At 42.1% G+C, this 14,790-nt stretch overlaps 1 protein-coding gene and 1 pseudogene across 1 annotated transcript in view; both read left to right on the top strand.

Annotated features, from left to right (window-relative positions):
• Positions 1-14,790, top strand: part of RNF157 (ring finger protein 157) — a 104,710-nt gene that overhangs the window by 47,376 nt on the left and 42,544 nt on the right. The window lies entirely within an intron of this gene.
• LOC128570191 (outer mitochondrial transmembrane helix translocase-like) lies at positions 1,038-4,617 on the top strand (annotated as a pseudogene).

Raw genomic sequence — 14,790 nt, 5'->3', positions numbered from 1 at the left:
TATTTGTAGGTATTGGGCATTCCATTGTTTGGAGCTTTTTTAGCTGTTACATATAGTGCCGCCGTGAACAATCTACATCAAGGGCATTTGGTTGAGGTTTTATGTGCAAAACTGTTGGGCCATACCTAGGAGTAGAACTGCTGAGTCACAGCACATGCTGTAGCTGGACTGTAAACAGTCTTCCCTCCAGCACTGTTGAGAGTTCCCAGCACCTAGTGTTTTCCATTTTTTTCATTTTAGCCATTCTTGTTAGGTGGGTAGAATTTTCATTTTCCTGATGATTAATGAGGTCAGGCCATTTGGATTCCTCCTTTGTGAAGTGTCAGTTCAGATCATTTGCCTCCTGTTCTATTAGCTTTTCTGCTTTTTCTTTCTACATAAGGAAATAATAAGGAATATGAGTTCTTTGCCAGATAAATGTATTGCAAACATCTTCTCCCATCTCTGCTTGCCTTTTCACTCTCATAATGGTGTTTTTAGTTGAACAGAGTTTTAAATATTAATGGAGTCCAATGTATTAAGTTTCTCTTACATGGTAGTGCTTTTTGTATGCTGTTTCAGAAATCTTTTTTTTTTTTTTTTTTGTAGAGACAGAGGCTCACTTTACCACCCTTGGTAGAGTGCCGTGGCGTCACACAGCTCACAGCAACCTCCAGCTCTTGGGCTTACGTGATTCTTTTGCCTCAGCCTCCCGAGCAGCTGGGACTACAGGCGCCTGCCACAACGCCCAGCTATTTTTTTGTTGCAGTTTGGCCAGGGCTGGGTTTGAACCCACCACCCTCGGTATGGGGCTGGTGCCCTACTCACTGAGTCACGGGTACCGCCCCAGAAATCTTTTTATTAGCAAAATCATGAAGACGCTCAAGTTTTACCCTAATGTTGTTTTACCTTTCATATTTGGGATTGCCATCTACCTGGAACTGCTGTTTCAGTATGTTGTGAAGTAGGAACCAGGGTTTTTGTTGTTTAACTAGCACCAGTTATTGAAAAAACCATCTATTCGATTTGCTTCCTGTGTGAGGCCGGTAGAGGTCTATTGCTCCTGTTGTTTCTGCCCCTGGGTTAACAATCAAGATGGTACATGCTGAAGCCTTTTCTCGTCCTTTGAGTCGGAATGAAGTTGTTGGTTTAATTTTCCGTTTGACAATATTTGGTGCAGTAACGTACTTTACTAGCAAATGGATGGTAGATGCAATTGATCCAATCAGAAAGCAAAAGGTAGAAGCTCAGAAACAGGCAGAAAAACTAATGAAGCAAATTGGTGTGAAAAATGTGAAGCTCTCAGAATATGAAATGAGTATTGCTGCTCATCTGGTAGACCCTCTTAATATGCATGTCACTTGGAGTGATATAGCAGGTTTAGATGATGTCATTACAGATCTGAAAGACACGGTCATTTTACCTATCAAAAAGAAGCATTTGTTTGAAAATTCCAGGCTTCTGCAGCCTCCAAAAGGTGTTCTTCTCTACGGGCCTCCAGGCTGTGGTAAAACGTTGATTGCCAAGGCAACAGCTAAAGAAGCAGGCTGTCGATTTATTAACCTGCAGCCCTCAACACTGACCGATAAGTGGTATGGAGAATCTCAAAAATTGGCTGCTGCTGTTTTCTCTCTTGCCATAAAGCTACAGCCTTCCATCATCTTTATAGATGAAATAGACTCCTTTCTATGAAACCGTTCAAGTTCTGACCATGAAGCTACAGCCATGATGAAAGCTCAGTTTATGAGTCTCTGGGACGGATTGGATACTGATCACAGCTGCCAGGTCATAGTAATGGGAGCTACTAATCGTCCCCAGGATCTTGACTTGGCTATATTGAGGAGAATGCCTACAAGATTTCTTATCAACCAGCCTGCTTTAAAACAAAGAGAAGCAATCCTGAAACTCATCTTGAAAAATGAAAATGTGGATAGGCATGTAGACCTGCTAGAAGTTGCCCAGGAAACTGATGGGTTTTCAGGAAGTGACCTAAAAGAAATGTGTCGAGATGCTGCTCTTCTCTGTGTCAGAGAATATGTTAATTCCACATGAGAAGAAAGCCATGATGAAGATGAAATTCGGCCTGTGCAACAGCAAGACCTGCATCGGGCAATTGAAAAGATGAAGAAATCAAAGGATGCAGCATTTCAGAATGTTTTTTTTTGTAGAGACAGAGTCTCACTTTATGGCCCTCGGTAGAGTGCCATGGTATCACACAGCTCACAGCAATCTCCAGCTCTTGGGCTTAAGCGATTCTCTTGCCTCAGCCTCCCGAGTAGCTGGGACTACAGGCGCCCGCCACAACGCCTGGCTAATTTTTTTTGTTTTTTTTGTTGCAGTTTGGTCGGGGCCGGGTTTGAACCCGCCACCCTCAGTATATGGGGCCGGTGCCCTACCGACTGAGCCACAGGCGCCGCCCCCATTTCAGAATGTTTTAACACATGTTTGTTTAGATTAAGAGTAAAGATCATTTGTACAGTTCAGTGATCTAGTTTGGTGTGCCCTCATACCAGTTAGTGGAAGTGGAGTGGAAGGAGTGTTCTTTAAACCACGAGGGAGTTCAATGTTTATGGTTTTATACTCTGAATTCTAAGTTATTGAGATATAGCTGTTATATAAATGGTATTACTACTTGTCAAAAATCACGAGGAGGAACAGTTTGATCCAGCCTGAGCGTGGGTGCTCGTGTTTGACCTCTTTAGCCATATGTTGTTACAGCCTTATAGAATCTAAGCTGGTCTTAAAGTTATACATGATTCATTTGGTCATTAGTGAAAAGTAGGGATGTGGTTAGGTGCTGGTTCTTACACAAATGAGTGTGTGTTTGTGTGTGTGTGTTAAATGTATATATTCACACATTTTATATGGACATTCTGTAGATATGTTTGAATACAGAACCTTTTTTTTTTTTTTACCCCAATGACTGAATCCAAAGTACCAAATAGTATATACAGCAAAACTTAAGATTTAAGGTTGTGTCAAAAGGTACAGTGATTCAGACACTTCCCAGTTGTTGTTTGTGTTCGCCTTTTTTAAGTTGAATATTTCTCTGTCTGCAGTTGATTTGTTGGATCTGCCATACCTGGATATATACATGGGCTCCATTCTTATGGTTGTCAGGATAGTCATATAAAAGTACTTGTTCAGTGATCAGCATTGAATGGTTAGGTAGTCATGTGAACAACACCGATTTCACCACTTTGTGCAAGCACATTAAGTAGAGATTTTTAAAAATTTTAAGTTTATTTACATGAAAGGCAGATTGAAAGCCTTTCAAAGGAATAGATTTGAAAAAACCTCAGTATCCTTCAATATGTGTACGTGACTATCTTTTCTTCATTTAATGTAACAAATAGTTCTATTGTAACCATGTTTTTTGTAACATTATTGTAAAGTTCTTTAATTATGGTCTAAAATAGTTTGGTCACCAAAAATGAAATGATACTTTAAAACAAGTAGCTATTACTAAATGTGCTAAAAAATACTTATTTTATAACTAATTTTTTTTTTTTTTGAGTGCCGTGGTGTCACACGGCTCACAGCAACCTCTAACTCTTGGGCTTACGTGATTCTCTTGCCTCAGCCTCCCAAGCAGCTGGGACTACAGGCACCCGCCACAACGCCTGGCTATTTTTTTGTTGCAGTTTGGCCGGGGCTGGGTTTGAACCTGCCACCCTTGGCATATGGGGCCAGCACCCTACTCACTGAGCCACAGGCGCCGCCCGTAACTAGTTTTTTTTTTTAAGTTTTCTTAGTATGTTATAAATTTTATGCAGGTTAAGTACAAATATACACATCAAGATCCCATGTTGTATCTGTAGTTATTTGATGTGAACTACATATGAAACTTTTTTGTTCAAAATTCTGCTAAACAGAATTCTGTTACAGCCATCTAAATACACAGCATGAGGGAAATGGCATAGCACAATCTTGAGATGCCTTCTGAATCATCAGAAAGATTAAGTTATGCTTCATGTTTTTGTTTTTATTGTATTTCTTTGAAAACTCTCAATCTTTAGTCATGAGTTGTTAATTTAATTTCTCTGATAATGTCGTTTACCAGAATCTACTAGATAGTTTATTCTTCAGTTGTACTTTGAATGGTGGGGTAGAAGTTTCAAAGATTACTTTGGATAATAAAAAGCAAATTATGAAAGATTGTGAAGCTGATGGAAAAATTGAACACAAAATACCAAAAATAAAAAAGCCACCCGTTTTTAATAACTATATTATACTATAATTTTATAAATGTATAATAAAGGGGTCCCTCTTCATTGATTTATCTCCACTTAATCTTTGGTGTTTTTCAGTTATTTTAAATTTTCTGGAGATTTTTTTGGTTGTAAAAAAAAAAGAAAAAACATCTATTCTTTTCCCCTCTGCATCGCAGCATTGCCTTTGCTATACATCAAGTAACAAATATTTGGTTTCTCCCATAAAGAATCCTCTCATTTCCAGCCTTGGGGGGTGAGGGCAGAGGCAGGTGGGTAAGCCAGACAGATTGCCAGCATCCTGGAAGACAGCAGGACACGGGACTGAAAGGCCTCACTAAGCCCTTTCCCTTCAGTGGTGCCCTTGTCCCTGGGACAGATCCTCCGGCTGGGGATGCAGGTGGGCTCCTGGCTACATGGAGTCTAGGGAAAGACCTAGAGGTCTGTGTGCCATTCGTGCTGGCTTTCCCAGTCTCCTCTCTCCAGCTGAAATGTGATAGGACAAGGAGCATCTGGACGCTGTCACTGTCAGCCAATACTCAGAGACAGGAAGAGGTCCACCAAACTTTGTCAGAAGACCATCAATTCTGGAGAACAGTGAGAGTAGCCTCTCCAAGACTGTTCTGTTCTTTCATTCCCAAAATAATTTTTATACATAAAGGTTCAAAGCAAAGACCCCATTAACTCTTATTTTAAATGATAATCAACATAACTCAGTAATCTATTACAACATTTCTAATTCAAAAGTCAATTTCCTAAATCAATCTCCTAAACTATTCAAGATGGGCATCTTAGGGGCCTGGTGTGCAGTATGTGGTGGCTCACACCTATAATCCTAGCCCTCTGGGAGGCTGGGGCAGGTGGATTGCCCTGAGCTCATGGGTTCGAGACCAGCATTAGCCAGGAGTTGTGGCAGGCACCTGTAGTCCCAGCTACTTGGAAGGCTGAGGCAAGAGGATTGCTTAAGCCCAAGAGTTTGAAGTTTCTGTGAGCCATGATGCCATGGCACTCTACCAAGGGCAACAAAGTGAGACTCTGTCTCAAAAAAAATAAAAATAAAGATGGGCATCTTTAGGGTGGGAGCTAAATTTACAAAAACAGTAAGAATGGGAGACAGAAGGGCAAGGTCACATACGACCTAAAAACGACCAGCGCAGCTGTGTCCTGTCAGCCCTCGCCTGACAGTGCATCTTACTCTCACTGCCTGTGCTCTCATCTCTAACCCCACTGTTCGGAGCACCCACTGCCTCCAATTCTTAAGCCCTCCCGGGACTCTGTGGCATGAATATGTTTCTGCTATTTAGGGTTTTAGCCTTTTCTGTTCTCCTAACAGCAGTTTCTACTTGTCAATGTGTGTGTTTCAGCTTCTACGTTTTTGTTACCATTTTCTCTCCATTTTCTCTGATCTTGTGATTTTGCACTTTTTTTTCTTTTTTAATCTCTTGACTCTCATTCCAGTAGCACTTCAGAAGGGAGCAGAGATAAATACATATGTCTAATCTGTTTTTACTAGGAGGTCTATCATAAGCCTTTAAATTCATTTCTTCAGATTTTCAAATCTGTACAGATGGGAGCTGGGAAACACTCTTTGAATTTAAATTTTCTGTCATTTTCTCCAAACTTCATCTCAAAATTTGATAACTAATCCCACATATAGCCAATATAAAATATATAAGTAATTTATTGCATAAAGTAGAAAGGGAATGAATAAGCAATATAATTTAGGCTTTGAAATCATAGGACAGGATTTTCCTTGAGTAAAAATGTTTTAAATTTTACAGATTAAGAGCTGTAATGTTATCTTCCCTCTTGCTCAAAAGCAGTTTACAGTTACCCTGGCTCTAGATTTGCCACTAGGCTCTTATTGTCCCTCTTTGTCTTCCTCTGTGTCCCCCTGAAGTTGTGCAGGAAGCTGGTTCAGTGAGATTGATTATTTCAGTAGGCACAAAGTAACTCACTGTGAGGTCAAGCCACATCTGACAGGAATGAGTAGAATGTTCTATTGAAACTCAAGCTTTTTAGCTTAACAGAATTTTTTTTATTAATCTATATTCAGTTCTACCTCCAGTAACTGATGTTTTCTTTCAATGCCAAAAGTTCATCTAAATTGGAAGGAAACTGAATTGTGTCTAGTACCATCTTGTACAATCACAGAGAGGATACCAGGCCATTTCTAAAGGGACAGTTTAAAATGAGTTCTTTGTCTTTGGATTTAAACTATCTGTTTTGCAGCTCTCTAAGAAGCATCCTGCCCTGGGGGCTTCCAGTAGAGCCTCTGAGTCACCATCTCAGGCTGTAGAGAATTTGCTCACTTTCCCACCCCTGGACCAGGCCTCGCTTCCTTCCCTTTCTGCTTCTGCTAAATGCATGGTGTTCTGTGCCGCTGAATGAGGCCTTCAGCTGGGTTTTTTTAAACATTGTAAAGAGTGTTATGTCATTCTGGAAAGAGCAGAACTCTAGGTATTGGAAACAGATCCATGGTTGTCAGGGACTAAAGTACGAGGAGGGGTCGGCTAGAAGGGGGCATGAGGGCGGGATCTTGGGGGTGATAGAAATCGGTTGTGATGGCAGTTACACAGTTGTGTGTGTTTGTCAACACTCATAGCACTGTACACTAAAAAGGGTGAATTTTTCAGTATATAAATTATACCTTGGTAAACCTAACTTTAAAAATATGTATATCTTGGGAAGGAGTGGCTAATGGAAATGCAGTGCTCTCTCTCTCTGAGGCCTGATGGGCATGCTGACAGCGGTAGATGTGTCCCCCACCCCAGGCTGTGTGTGGACGTGGCAGTGGGAGGGGTGGCCAGGCAGCATTGCCTCTGCATCGAGCCCCGAGCCAGAGCAGCTAATCCCGGATCTCAGGCGCTGGGTGCGTCAGCCCCACGGCTTGCCCAGAAGCTGTGTCTCAGGCCTGTGCTTTGTTTTCCCCATCAGCTTTTTTTCCACTCTGCTGCATAGTTTGTTGGAACGCCAGGGTCACAGCAAGCCAAAGGAGAGCTTGTTCATTCGCATTTCAATTTACACAGTGTCTTCCATTTCCCTTCTCATCATAAATAGACAGTCTCAAAGAGCCTTGCAGTCACTGTGGTAGAAATTTACATGTCTTCATGGGGGGTTAGGGTAGAGGCTTGCTGTTCCCAAGTGGTTAAATTCTAATAGAGTATGAGGCAGAGTTACAATAATTCTGGGTCACAGCAAAGTGAGATATGTACTAATATATGTACTGTAAGAGCTTTGGGTTTTGTGGGTAAGAGGATACTTATCAAAATGCTTATATTTCATTGTATACTCTTTTCTCTACGCTTTTAAAAATGATGGTAGTCATGATAGTAATGTTATCACTAATGATGATCACTAATGATAACCTGTATCTTCATAGCACTGGATGGTTTTCAAAACATTTTTACTCACCTGTACTTACCTTAATGACTCTGTAAGATAGACAGGGGCTAGAAATCCCTTTGTACAGATGAGGACATTGATTCCCAGAGAAGTTAAATTATTTGCCCAAAGTCTTGGGTATCAGATAAATGGAAAAACTGAGGCAGCTGTATCTTCCGGCTCCTGTTGGCATACTCATCGTATTAAGTCACTTCCTCTTTCTTCTTAAGTCTTGCATACTGTCCACTGGCAGGGCCAGAGAATTTTAGCTCCTAGTTAAGCTTATAAATATTGCTTCACAAATCCTTAATTAAAAAACACATGGTGGTCTGTGTTTTTCAGTTATTTTGTGAGCATTAACTGTGCCAGTCTGCCTGTTAGTCTGAGGGGCAGGAGTTCAGAATCTAGATACACCATAAGCACACACTGTACTCTTCTGAACATCTTACTGTTCGTATCCATTGTACAACGTCTGCCTTCTACATGGACTGGTCTAATCACGAAGGATAACACAAAGATGATTCCAACATGGATTTTGCCCTCGAGTTTATAATTTTGCAGAGAAAACCAGACATATACACAAACAGCTATAATACAAAGGGAGAAGTGAAAATGAAGTTTAGATACAGACTTACAGAAGCTCAGAGAAGATAACTTTATAACTTAAATTTTGCTCACTTAAAATGTGCCCCTAAACTCAGTGCTTGAACTTTTGGTTTGTTGTTTAGTGCTGTGTTTCTTAACAAGCTAGAGCACAGAGAACTCTGTGGTTCAGCAGTGAAACTCTAAAGCATCTGTGTAGTAGGAATTTCCTCGAAATTTCTTTGAAACATACTGAAACTAAGTGTGTTCACTCTTGCCTCTGTTTCCTGTTGTCATCATAGGCCCCATCTTACGGGAAACTATACTTATCGGTGTTGAATTTCAAAGAAAATTTGGTTAATTTTTCAGCTTTTGAAGAGATGCAGATTAGCCTTAAATTTTAATGAAACTATTTTACAAAAGTTGTTAAAGTTAAAGACTTCTGGTCTTAACCGTTGGTTTCATGTAAATAGCATCCTACACCAGCCTACTTATTCAGTCTCTAAAATGGTCTTTTGAGGCCAATCAAGTAAAGTAGTAGCCCTGAGTATTACAGAGATTAATCATACAAATGCTTTATTGTAAAAAAAAAAAAACAATTGTTTTTGAGACAGGGGTCTCACACTGTTGCCTGTTGCCCAGGCTGGAGCAGGAGAGGACAGAAACAGACATAAACAATGAGTTTTAGACCCGGGCTGGAGTGCAGTAGCACAACTATCCCAGCTTACTGCAACCTCAAACTCTGGCCTCAAGCCATCCTCCTGCCTCTGCCTCCTAAGTAGCTGGGACTACGGATGCCAGCTTTTGAACCTGGCCATATTAAAATTTTAAATGCTGGCTCCACGCCTGTGGCTCAAGCAGCTAAGGCAACAACCACATACACCTGAGCTGGCAGGTTCAAATCCAGCCTGAGCCCACCAAACAACAATGATGGCTGCAACCAAAAAATAGCTGGGCGTTGTGGCAGGTGTCTGTAGTCCCAGCTACTTGGGAGGGTGAGGCAGGAGAATCGCTAGAGCCCAGGAGTTAGAGGTTGCTGTGAGTTGTGACGCCACAGCACTCTACCCAGGGTGACAGCTTGAGGCTCTGTCTCAAAAAAAAAAATTTTTTTTTAAATGCTGATGACACTAGAAGTTTATGTCCTCTGCTAATCCATGCTGTAATTTTAAAGAGAGGGAGAGCAAATAGCCTGGGCACTTAATGGAAGGAGTAAGTACCAGAAGGCACAATGTTACTTCACCTCAACCACAGTTAAGTGGTGATCCCCCAGCCCAGACCACCATCTGCACTGTGAGGCCAGGCTGGGACCCTGCAACCTCCCTTGTCCGTTGTCCGTTGCCCGCTGCTCCCTGCTCATGGTGGAGGGACGCTAGAGAGCCCATAGGGCCTGAAGGGAAGGGGCACCTGCTTCTGGAACCCAGCAGATGTACTCTGCCCACCAGCTGTCATTACTTATGTTTGTTTGCTTGTGTCCCCTCCCACAAGCCCAGAACCACCTAGACTGTACCCCCACCTCCGAAGTCTGAGGCCCAGCTTCAGAGGACCCAGCTAGGATCTGAGGACCCCAGCCTCTGTCCTTTGTTCCCTCAGCTCTAGAATGAGGGATGAAGCTGCTCCCTGTAGCCTGTCAGCTCAGTGTCCCCTTCCTACATCTCAGTTCACTGGTACCCATTGAACCAGTTCCCTGTATTAAATTCTCCATATAGTCTCGGTGCCTGTAGCTCAGTGTTTATGGTGCCAGCCACATACACTAGGGCTGGCGGGTTCAATCCCAGCCCGGGCCAGCTAAACAACAATAACAACTATACTGAAAAAAATAGCCGGGCGTTGTGGTGGGCGCCTGTAGTCCTAGCTACTTGGAAGGCTGAGGCAAGAGAATCGCTTAAGCCCAAGAGTTTGAGATTGCTGTGAGCTGTGATGCTACAGCACTCTACGGAGGGTGACATAGTGAAACTCTGTCTCAAAATAATAAATAAATAAATCTCCATATAAACAATTGGTGTGATACCTGTTTTCCTGAGTGGACCTTGATTAATACAACCTTTAATCTCATAAATTTTGAGGTAACTCTTATTTATTTATTTTGGAGACAGAGTCTCACTGTGTTGCCCTCAGTAGAGTGCTGTGATGTCACAACTCACAGCAATCTCAAATTCTTGGGCTTAAGCGATTGTCTTGCCTCAGCCTCCCAAGTAGCTGGGACCACAGGCACCTACCACAATGCCCAGCTATTTTTTGTTGTGGTTATCATTGCTGTTTAGCTGCCCCAGGCCGGGTTCAAACCCACGAGGCTCAGTGTATGTGGCTGGCATCATAACCACTGTGCTATAGGCATTGAGCCTGAGGTAGCTCTTATTAAGCATATCTTCCTTATACAGAAGTCGATGCTAAGTAAGAAGACCAGTTTGTCTTAAATCACATAACCAGATGCTGGCCTGGATGGAAAGAGAAGGGAACACTTTTACACTGCTGGTGGGACTGCAAACTAATACAACCTTTTTGGAAGGAAGTATGGAGAATCCTTAAAGAACTCAAATTAGACCTCCCATTTATTTGATCCTGCAATCCCATTACTGGGCAACTACCCAGAAGAAAAAAAAATCCTTTTGTCATAAGGACATTTTCACTAGACTGTTTATCACAGCTCAATTTACAGTCACTTAAAATGTGGAAACAACCTAAATGCCCACCAACCCAGGAATGGATTAACAAGCTGTGGCACATGTATACCATGGAATACTATTCAGCCACTAAAAAAGATGGAGACTTTACACCTTTTGTATTAACCCAGATGGAGAAAAAACACATTCTTCTTTTTAAAGCATCACAAAAATGGAAAAGCAAGTATCCAACGTACTCAATTCTAATATGTAGACAGTAGATGACCTAATACAAGGGGTGGGATAGGGGAATGAGGGAAAGAGAGAGGGGAGGCAGGCGGGAGTTGGGGGATCTCAGTGAATGCCACACCTCTTGGGAGCAGTACACAAGTATAAAAGGGCCTTTACCGAACAAATGCAGTCAGTGTAACCTAATTCTTGTACCCTCAATGAATCCCAAAGAATTTTTTTTTTTTTTTTTTGTAGAGACAGAGTCTCACTTTCTGGCCCTCGGGTAGAGTGCCGTGGCGTCACACAGCTCACAGCAACCTCCAGCTCTTGGGCTTACGCGATTCTCTTGCCTCAGCCTCCCGAGCAGCTGGGACTACAGGCGCCCGCCACAACGCCCTGCTATTTTTTGGTTGCAGTTTGACGGGGGCCGGGTTTGAACCCATCACCCTCGGCATATGGGGCCGGCACCCTACCCACTGAGCCATAGGCGCCGCCCCCAAAGAATTTTTTTAAAAAAGTATAAAGAGCTACACACAAAAAAATAAATTAATTAATTAAATCACATAACCAGTATTACCAGACCTAACACCTACACCCTCTACTTATAGATCCTGTGCTCTTTCCATTTTATCTCCACATTTCTCTTGCTGAACTTATTTTTGTTGTTGTTGTTATTTTTGAGACAGATTCTTACTTTGTCACCCTTGGTAGAGTGCTTGTGGTATCACAGCTCACAGCAACCTCAAACTCTTGGGCTCAAGCAATTCTCTTGTCTCAGCCTCCCAAATAGCTGGGACTACAGGTGCCTGCCACGACACCTGGCTATATTTTGAGCCGGGGTCTTGCTGTTGCTCAGGCTGGTCTCTGAACTCCTGAGCTCAGGCAATCCACCCACCTCAGAGTACTAGGATTACAGGCATGAGCCACCTCACCCAGCCCTGAACTTATTTTTTTTTTCAATAATTTTATACTTAATAGAAGAATTCAATTCCCATATACCCTTCACCCAGCTTCCCCTAAGGTTAACTAACATCTTACATAACCATAACACATTTAGGCAAACTAAAAATTAACACAAATACATTTGTAACATGAAAACTATAGACTTCATTAGGATTTTACCAGTTTCTCCATTAATGTGCTTTTTCAGTTCCAGGGTCTAACCCAGGATACCACATTACCTTTGCTTGTCTTGCCTCCTTCACCTCCTCTAATCGGTGACAGTGCCTCAGTTTTTCCTTGTTTTTCATGACCTTGAAAATTTCGAGATGCACTGGGTAGATATTTTTTTAGAACTTCCCTTGATTTAGGTTTGTTCAGTGTTTTCTTCTGAAACTTCACAAGATCAGCATTATGGATCTGGGGGACGAATACCACAGGGTCAGTGCCCTTCTCATACCATATTGGGGGTAGTGATAGCACGTGACTTACTACTGGGATGGCAACCTCAGTCACTTGGTCAGGGTGGTGCAGACTTATCTACTATAAATCTTCTCCTCCCCATAATGTACTTGTTAGAAGCCAGTCACTAAATCCTCTTGCTGAACTTTTGACTTCCCACATAATTATGGAGCTGTGCTTTCTTTACAGATTATTAACCAGCATAAAAGAATCTTTATATTTATGGCCAGGCTGAAAGTTGTAAACTTGGAAGCCAGACTAATGATATTAGGAGATACATTGAACCATCTTTGCCTTGCACCTTGTTAAAACTTGGGGCAATTTTTGGTTGCAGAAAGCTTGTGGTTAATGCTAAGACACCTATTTCTTCTTGAGGGACTAAAATCACCTCTGACAAATCTTGAGAGATAATCAGGGGTCTTAATGTCATATAGGAAATCAGTAAAAAGAGGAAGTCCCATAGAGAAGAGGGTGCAGAGAGCAGGGAAAATTGGAGATTTTGAAGGATGTGGCTCATGGGTGGAGATTTACAAGGAGGGACTGAGGAGCAATGGGTGATGGGATGGAGAGATGCAGACATCTCAGGTAAGAGGGTGCAAGGCACAGGATGAAAGGGAAGCCAGTGGCATAACTTACCCTTGGAGTGGACTCTGCATAACACAGTGTGGACATTTGTGTTTTGTCTCTGAGGTTCACCATCTTCTACAACTTACAGTTCTAGCCACACGATTTCATTATATGCAGTATTTATTTATTTATTTATTTATTATTATTTTATTTTTTTATTTTTGTAGAGACAGAGTCTCACTTTGCCGCCCTCGGTAGAGTGCTATGATGTCACAGCTCACAGCAACCTCCAGCTCTTGGGCTTAGATGATTCTCCTGCCTTAGCCTCCCAAGTAGCTGGGACTACAGGCACCTGCCACAACGCCTGGCTATTTTTTTGTTGCAGTTTGGCCAGGGCTGAGCCTGAACCCGCCACCCTCAGCATATGGGGCCAGTGCTCCACTCACTGAGCCACAGGCGCCGCCGTATAGCAGTATTTAAATGAGCTTAGACTTTCATAAAAGCCAGAAAAAGTAGTTCAAACAAGTTTATATAATCTTGGCTACCCACTGCTATTGGTGGGAGGGGATAGGATTCAGAAAAACAAGAGCTCTCAAGACTTTTGGAAGCTTAGCAGGGCAAACTAAAGCAAATGCTGCCTTGTTAAATGAGCTACAGGATACGTTTTTCTATTGGGGTTTCCACACATTTTTTATGTGTAAACAGACAGTGATCCAGGCTTATTTAGAAATTAAAATGATCAGACATACGTATATGCTGTGGATTTTTATGTTATGCTATTTTGTTCTAATTATACAGTGCTTCTATAACTCAGCATTAGCTAAAGAAAATAAAATCCTAGCAGGGTTACTGATTAATGGCTTTCTTCTTGGGCCCATGTCTGCAAATATGCAGCCTAACCAAAGTAACCAGCCCTTGCCAGGGCTTTGAATTCTGTATTTGATTGGCTTATAAATGTAACTATCTGTATTTCCTACTGTTATTCTTTTCCTCAAGCCAGCGCTGAGATTTATAGCCTAGTACACTTCAGAGTGTATTTTCCCTCCAGGAGTATGAGAGGAGACTTTGACTACTTTTGTAATTAATTTTGCATATTACATAGGTAGTTGTACAGTCCATATATTAATATTTTATATATATATATATATTTTTTTTTTTTTGAGACAGAGTCTCACTCTGTCACTCTGGGAGAGTGCCATGTCATCACAGCAACCTCAAACTCTTGGGCCCAAGTGATCCTCTTGCCTCAGCCTCCTGATCAGCTGGGACTACAGGTGCCCGCTACAACACCCAGCTAGTTTTTCTATTTTTAGTAGAGACAGGATCTTGCCCTTGCTGAGGCTGGTCTGGAACTCCTCAGTTTAAACAATCCACCCGCCTCGGAGTGCTAGGATTACAAATGTGAGCCACTATACCCAGCCTTATTTTTTTGTTTTTGAAATGTGGAATGGGGAAGATTTGGTCCTGTCGTCTGTTTTTGTAATTGGCTTATCAAAAATGCCTCTGTTTTAAAATATCTGGAAAAAGGCTGGGCGAGGTGGCTCACACTGTAATCCTAGAACTTTGGGAGGCCGAGGCAGGTGGATTGCTTGAGCTCAGCAGTTCAAGAACAGCCTGAGCAAGAGTGAGACCCATCTCTAAAAATAGCTGGGCATTGTGGGGGTACCTGGAATCCCAGCTAGGCTGAGGCAAGAGAATCACTTGAACCCAAGAGTTTGAAGTTGCTGTGAGCTAGGGCTCCACTGCGCTCTTCCAAGGCCAACAAAGTAAAACTCTGTCTCCTAAAATAAACAGTGGCTCCTGCCTATAATCCTAGCACCATGGGAGGCTGAGGC

The sequence above is a fragment of the Nycticebus coucang genome, chromosome 18 (assembly GCF_027406575.1).
Source record: "Nycticebus coucang isolate mNycCou1 chromosome 18, mNycCou1.pri, whole genome shotgun sequence".
NCBI classification, from domain to species: domain Eukaryota; kingdom Metazoa; phylum Chordata; class Mammalia; order Primates; family Lorisidae; genus Nycticebus; species Nycticebus coucang.
The sequence above is the reverse complement of the archived record's forward strand: the minus strand, read 5'-3'. Positions and strand labels throughout refer to the sequence as shown.